At 31.1% G+C, this 8,287-nt stretch overlaps 1 long non-coding RNA gene across 1 annotated transcript in view; it reads left to right on the forward strand.

Annotated features, from left to right (window-relative positions):
• LOC136796062 (uncharacterized) overlaps positions 1-8,287 on the forward strand; it is a 263,158-nt gene that overhangs the window by 98,519 nt on the left and 156,352 nt on the right. The gene's annotated exons all lie outside the window — the stretch shown is intronic.

Here is an 8,287-nt window from a genome sequence, read left to right on the forward strand (position 1 = left end):
TATGGCTAATTCTAAGAATTCAAAGAAAAATTTTGTTAATCGTAAAATTCAAATACCTAATTCCTCCTTTATATTTCAATATTAATATTAAATTTCTTTTGTTATTAAAATTAAAATTTGATGTCTCATTTTTGTTATACATTTTACTAACTTTAGGTATATACAATTAGTGTTATTGACAATTAAATTTTTTGCAATATTTTTATTTTACTCAGAGAACTATTAGTCTTCTACTTTTTCATTTAATTAAATATATGTACTGTATCAAATAAATGAAAAGATTTATTTATTTAGTCATATTTAATGACTGAACTTAAAGAGTCATAAGAGTGGATACTATAGTGAAGGAAAATATATCAATCCCAATCTTTCACTTATGAGTGCCAATACCAAGCAGACTGGCGAACTAAATCACTACTTTTCCTAGATACAAAAATAGTAGTGCAGATACATTTGTCATAATTTAGTTAAATAAAGGTATTATTATACTAAACAGAGAGATAAACATATACATTTCGTCCGACTGAGGGCACACACAAGGTCACTCTGTTCGGACAATTTTCATACAAATTAAGCCACAGGGGAGAGGACGACTTTCTGTATAGAATACAGATATGTATTGATTTAAGTTTGTATTCGCTTGGACGGGAGGATCCTGAAAGGACAAAAGTTGCTCCATAGGCAGCAGAAATATAATACCGTGGCCCCGCTACGTGAGTTGAGAAGAAAGGTGAGAGAGGTGGTTGGTGTTGCGGCCGGCAGGTATCCCGATCATCGTTCCCAGTCAAGTCCCAACTTTTAACTAGAATAATGTAAATACTCAGAATTTTCTCCTTCTCTGTCCCATTGAGCATCGCCTACTTATCTACCTTTTTTTTCTCTTTTCCTTTTTATTATTCAAGTAAGGGACAATGCGACAAAAGCTGTATTTCTCATGCTTGTGGCGATCCAGCTTTTAAGAAAAGAATTACCTGATGAATATAAAGCAATCCCCTCATTTTAATTTTTTTTTAAATTCCTTTTTTTTATTGTATAATATTACATTCTGTCTTATATTTACAGACAATGGAAATAGGGATCATAGAGCTCATTCACATATCATATTTACAAATATGTGAATTAATTAATAAGAAATAGAAGAAAAATAATAATAATTAGATTTATTTATTGATAGATATTACAATCTGCCACACAGTTGTGGGCAATAGGTAATATTGATAAATGATCACATACATACTAAAATAAAAAAAAAAAAAAAAAATAAAAAATAAAATAAAATAAAAACTCTCTTAAAATATATACAAACAAAAGAATAGACAAGATGAACTATGAAAAATAAATAAATAAAATAACATAATGATAAAATAATATATACAATATTATATATGATAATAATTAAACTTAAAGAAAATAACATATTAAATACTACCACTCCTATTTATAATATTAACACTCAGCCTGGGAAACTCCGTACCGAGCTTTTCCTTCCAATTGTGGAGGAAAGACAAGGAATCCGGAAGATCCCGGCGCTTTTCTTTCAACCGTTTCACAGGTATTAAAATCAATCGGAGAATGAGAGGGTGCTAGCCGCAGACGCTCAGGGCTGGAGATTATGGCCACTGCCAGAACTCCAGTATATTTATTTACTATTGGTGGTTGACCAGATAATCAAATTGTGTTAATATAATGTTAATGTAATTAATTTTCTCCTTATTTTATAAATGAAATTATTAATTTATAATCATCAGACAGGAATAATGAATATTATGAAGTATATATTTAAGACTAAATTAGAAGACCAGGTGAATTAATATAATTTGAAAGGGAGGAAATAATAATGGAAGAAGTGCCTGATGGAGTGATGGTGCCGAAACGTTGTAACGTATAAATTAAAATAAAAAAAGTTTGTAAGGAGGAGTAATACAGTACACTTCAACCCTAATAAATTTTTATAATAAATTAGGTCTGTTAAATCTGTACGTCTGTTTATTTGGGCAATGTTTTGATTGACAATGCGATTTTGCAGTTAGATGTCTTTAGTTACTCAATAATTTCCCGTTAGTGTTTTCAAACAATATCTGCTCAAATATTGAAATAAAATTTTATTGTATTTCGTAACCTTCTTAAAATATTGAGTTCTCCTAGTGGAGTTCCTCAGTACATATAACCGTCCAGTTTCCTACCGCTTATTTTCTAAGGATTACTCGTTTAGTTAATTATATCTTGTTAAATTTAGGGTTAAATAACACTTAATTTAGACTTCTTTCGATACAATACTTTAATTAAAGAATCCATACCCGAATCACATTCATCCAAATTCTAATTAAAGGAATTCGATTAAACTATAAAATCCCAAATAAAATGTTAAAATAAAAAATCATTTAACTTAAAAAATAACCTGACTATCGAAATAACCCTTTATAGTCCTATTTCTTCTAAGATATAGGATGTTATTAAATATCTACTTAAACATATTAGTGAATTGTGAGTGATGTCTATAAAAAATAATAAATCTTGGTATAGTAGTCGGGCGCCTTCCACTAAATGCTAGGGCTCTTTGCAAGTATAAGTTCTATGTGCATCTCCACACAAAAAGTTCTTCCATCTGCACGTGTAAAGGAAGTGAATGATTATATTTTTGAATATACTCAATAACTGTTATAAGTTAAATTATGTATTTTATTTTTTTTGTTAGACATCAATAACAATCCGCTAAAAGTTTTAATAAGATATACAATAACATTCCGCCTGTTAGAAGTAATAAGAGTATAAGATAGAGTAAGATCGACAGCCAGGTTTATTTTTTATATAAGTAATAATCTTAATAAAAAAAATATAATTAAAATTTTCTCTCTATATTTCTATCAGTATTTATCTTTTTATTATTCTGTCCAAAAAACTTTTCAGTAATGGATAATAGTGTACAATCTGAGGTTGGCTAGAATTTGAGAATAAAATGCCAGGATACTCTCCAAGAATAAAAAATGCCAGAATAACTGATATGACAACCTAGGAAGGAAGCTTATAAACTACGAAATATTTAAGATCTTAAAAGAGGAAAGGAATCTCGGGAACAGGTAAATGAATCGGTCGAATATAAATAATTTAATAAAGGGACAGAGAAGGTAAAGATTATAGTAATTCTGCTGAAAGCGTTTCCATCAACCTTTTCAACTGTAAGAACGATATTGTCATTAATAGGGCTCTTCCTCCCAGCGCCTCTTCTAAAGAATCAATTCCACCGCTAATCGTCCAATTTCTTGGGGATAATAATATCTCACTCTTCTTTCTCTTTTTAAGTAATAAAAAAAAATCTATATTGATAAATAGCACAAAATTTCTTGTTATGATTGCTATTAGTCAATGAAAAATTAATAACGACGCAGATAAATTATAGTTACTGAAAATAAGAGTGAAAACATTTTTTATCGCAGCCGTTTACTAAAATTGACAAATCAAAATTATCAAACCATTCTTCAAATGAGATATTCATGATTTTTTTTTAGTTGGTTAGTGGGCCTATGAATAACCTAGGTTTTTAATATTTGGTGCCGAACAGATTGTAAGAAATTCAATGAATCACGTCTTTTGGTAATTTCAACCATGTAGAACTACTTGTATGATAAAATTGACTTAATACAGTTTCAAATATGACTAAATTTGGCACATAATATATTGAGGTGTATTTGCCAGGTATCGAGCCAAATGATAAGTCATTTTTTTTTTGGATAAAGTCACCAACTTAAAAAAAAGGTAAAAAATATGTGTTTTCTTTTTCTTTTTAACAATACGTTCAGTCCTCAAGCTCGAGTCAATGTCACTAACAACTCAGCAAAAAAATCTAAACTACTCGATCTGAGCCCCTTTCAAGTGACCTCCCCCCTTCATTTTCATACCGGGTTGAGTATAAAAAACAATAATGCTGAAGAAACTATGGACCATAGGTTGTTTCTGCGGAAATGAGATTCCTACTGAAAATATAAACTAGGAATAAGATTCGTCTAAGAGGTGATTGCAGAAAGGGAGCTGAAATGGTTCGGGTATGTTAATAGAGTGGGAGATGGCCGTAAGGCCAGGTGGCATCTAGAAGCAAGACCGGCTGAGAGAATTGGCACAGCGAGAGGAAACACTATGCCGGAGATAAGGACAGGGATCATTGGACAAGATGGTCAGAGGCAGCTGGTCCATGCTTCGCAGCACAGAGGAGATAGTAAGAGAAGAAGAGAAGTCAAAATTGATTGAAATATGAATTTTAAGAAGCAATTTCGGGGCACTGGGCTCAAATTTACAAAATTTAAGCTAATGCTGCTTTGTTATTACCTGTTGCAAGTTAACAAACGCTATTGTTATTAGTAGTATTGAACAGCTACTATTGCAATCAGTTTTCTAGGGTTATTGTTATAACCTGTAAAATTGTTTCTTAGAACATATGACCGATTAAGGTTGACCTAACTGACCGCTTTGGGACCGAAATTACGTTTTCTTTGTTACATGATTCTACTTCAACACTATTAAAGTAAAAAACAGTAAAAAATTAAATTTATAATAAATTAGAAAAAAAACACACACATTTATATTTGTGCGTAATGCGACAGTATATTAGTAAATTATTTTTACATATATATTTTTTTTAAATAACTTATTTATTGTTATTTACAACTGTATTCACATATATACAACAAGTAAATTTGCTGTAGGTGACATAGTGACATGTACAAACATGTGGAGAATCTACCCACTGATAGAACTCCAATAACATTTCTAGAGGAGAAGATCTCGAGGCCATCTTCTTTTCAGACGCCTAGGATAATGAAGGAGAAGCCAGGTTAGAAACAAGTGGATTTAGGTGGTTGAGAAGTTTATTATGGAAGAAACGGTATCTGGTTCTGGCCAAATCAGCAACATATGAAACATTAAGGTACTGATGGATGACTTGATTTGTGACAAAGTAAGGAGCATTAAGGATTTTACGAAGGATTTTGAACTGTAAGGATTGAATTGTGGAGGAATTTGATGGTTTAGTGGAGCCCCAAAGCTCTACTCCGTATGTCCAGATAGGCCTTATAATAGTCATGCATCAGTCTTTTGTAATGAATTGGCTGTTTAGACCGTTTGTCTAGTAAATGTTGTAACAGTCGGAATCTACGAGCACTTTCTTGTCTTTTTAGTCTTATATGAGGATTTTTTACATATTAACAAGTTATAATTATTTACAAATTGTTTCTACGTTTCTTTGGTTACTTATTTTTCTGCACATTGTCCTTAGAGAAATGAATGGATTATTGTTGAATATTCAATTATAAATAATCATTAAATGTTCAAAAATGTTATAACAGTATTCATTCATATCACTTATGTAAAATGCTTACATGAAGAATTTTTAAACGTCATCTTGAAACATTTAATTAAATTTGAATTTTTTGTTGGTCTACTTAACTACAGTTTCATTATTATGTCATTTTGAATGTAAAAAATATTGTTTGCAATATAATTGTTAAATCAGAAGGAAACCGTGGTATTAAAAGTGTTATGTAACGATGGACTTAGAATCTAGCCGCGATATCATGCACAAATCTGTTGGGAGACCACCGTTTCCAACTCGCCCGTATAATCCGCCTGGTCAAACCCTTGATTTAATAAGGAGTTGAAGAGGATAGCAATGCAATGTTTAACAGGGCAACCGGAGGAGGTTGGGGCCGCATTGTGGTCGCTTTGTCCCCTTGGCCACTTTGTTTCTGCCCATTGTCCTTAGGCCACTGAAAGGAGAACTATTGAGTTTTCAGCTCTTAACACCACAAAACCTCCGACCTGGATCACGTACGGTCCCATTGGAACTCTACGAAAGCTACTTATCTTGGCCCAATCTCGCTTTGTCCTGAATTTTTCATTGAGACCAATGTGTATCGTAGTAAACATGTCTTAACAAGAGAAGTTGTACGGGTAAAAACAGAAAAACGTTTTGTTTATTTTTTAATAAATATAAAAAAAAAAAATTGCTGAGATTTTTTCAATTTTTATAGGCACCCAACTTATAGTACTATATCATATCTACAACGTAACTTTCCAATGAGCTCACTACTGATTTATCCTTAGTAGGTTTCGTTTAGATCAAGTTAGGTTTGTTCGCGTTAAGTCCACATGACCTGTAAAGGTAAGATGCCAGCCCCATTTAAAATAGTGTTAATAAATAACGATATAGTTTATAATAACAGTTGCTAATTATTATTAATGTTAATAGATTGTGTTATCTCGTGTGCTGTGAATTGAATTAAGAATGTAGACGATGAATTCTGAGCTGCAATACCAAACTGTATTCCTCCATTTTATTAACAATGGATTTTAAGATTACTACACTACAAAAAGAAATTCAGAGACGTATTTTAATTAAAAAAATCAGAAAAAAATTTTCAGTTATAATTGGGTATTTTTTTGTTAAAGATCTTTACTATGTTTTTGAACATTTCATTCACATTTGATATTGCACACTAAAAAATATTAACAATTTTATTCACATATTTAAAGACCTTCAATAAATGTTCCAATCAGTGAAAACATGTGCTATTATTACGAAGTTCAGGTCAAGATTTATTAACATAGGATATATCTGATTCATTCACAACTTCCGCCGTATAGGAAGGACTACAAGCCTGAATTCAAACCCCGACTGGAGGTGAGCCAAATTCTTCCCTAGGTGATATATTGAAGAACACGTTTTCTGGACTCTGCCAAGGTAAATTGAAATTTAGTTCGAACCCTACCGTTGGAAAATACGATCCAGCCGTTCAAAGGAAGGAATTGGAGGAAGCGAATAACACCTAGGGGAAGAAGAAAGTAAAATTAAAGAATTACCTTGGACCAAAGTAAAGTATAAAGAAGAATAGGGCCGAAAACTGCCGTAGAAAAAGTAAAAGAAAAAAAAGTAACCTGCCACGGGGGAAGAAAGGAAATGATATTTTTAAAAAGGGACGAGGAAGAGGTAAAGGGTTGCCCTGCTTCCCTCTATCTTGCTAAAGTCCCTTTCTTTGAGGGGCACACAATAATTTTACACTGAATTAAAAACGTCGACCTGCTTGGAAGCCGGAATGCTCACAATGTCCATAACTTGTTGCAAAAAATTACCTTGTCCTTGTAGCATTTAATATAAAATATTTTAGTTTCTTAAGTTTTAAGAAATTACTTGATATTTTTAAGAAAGACTAGAATGATTTAAGTATTAAATAATACACTTAAGGAAATATTTATCTGAGAAAATCATGAAAAAATGTGATTTATTGCCAGAAATAATTGAGATTACTTACCAGTTAAAATTTGTTAAAAGGATTAAACTGTGTATCTTTTATTAAACTAAAGACAATTTAAAGAAGCTTCTGAATAGATAATAAATAAAACTTCTATGAATATTCAAGTCTAATCGACCTTTTCCAAGAGCATTTATGATGCTTGAATTTATAATAATAATTAACTTATTTTTTTAAAACTAAATTACTGCTTGGTATTCTCCAAAGTTCTAAGTAAACGTTATTCATTAAGAAATCACTTATTGGATTGGAAGGTTTAATGAATCGATACATAAAAAGATATCCATAAATATTAAAATACAGGTGACTAAGTACTAACAGAGCATTACATAAAAATGTATTTTAGTATCTAATGTATCGAAACAATACCGATTTATGCAACTAGTATTCCATAATGCGTTGAGGCTTGACCAAAGAGGTGTCATGATGCGGATCATCCAGAAACTTATTCCAAATAATACCAAAAACACAAGTACAATAAACATTCTATATAATTAAAGAGACGAAATTGATTACTATGTTTCATTCTCTTATCATTATTTTATCATAGATGATGACATAAAGTAGACATACTTCATTAATAATAATAATTCTTCATTCTTCATGAAGCCTATACTGATTATATCTTTTATTCAAGCCGTTATCCATTAAATGTCGAGGGAAATCCATTCTATTATAAATATGTTATATGATATGAAGTTGAAATATGCTACAATACATATGATACAATAAATAATTTCCTTGCTACATCACTGTTTGGATTTCTTTAAGAACGGTACATTAATGGTTCCATTAAATCCATCCAAAAAACATTACAACCTCTCTCTATCTTGAAACGAATTTCGGCAAAATATACATTGTCTCTATCAATAAATAAATAAATATATATATATACTGATATGTATGAGAGGTACCAGCTGGAGTTTTTTAACTTAAAATAATTTCCTTTGTCGGCATACCAATTATACCGCCGGACCTAGGCAAGTAAT

Source organism: Halyomorpha halys, unplaced genomic scaffold (genome assembly GCF_000696795.3).
Source record: "Halyomorpha halys isolate HHAL.00 unplaced genomic scaffold, Hhal_1.1 Scaffold892.1, whole genome shotgun sequence".
Taxonomy (NCBI): Eukaryota; Metazoa; Arthropoda; class Insecta; order Hemiptera; family Pentatomidae; genus Halyomorpha; species Halyomorpha halys.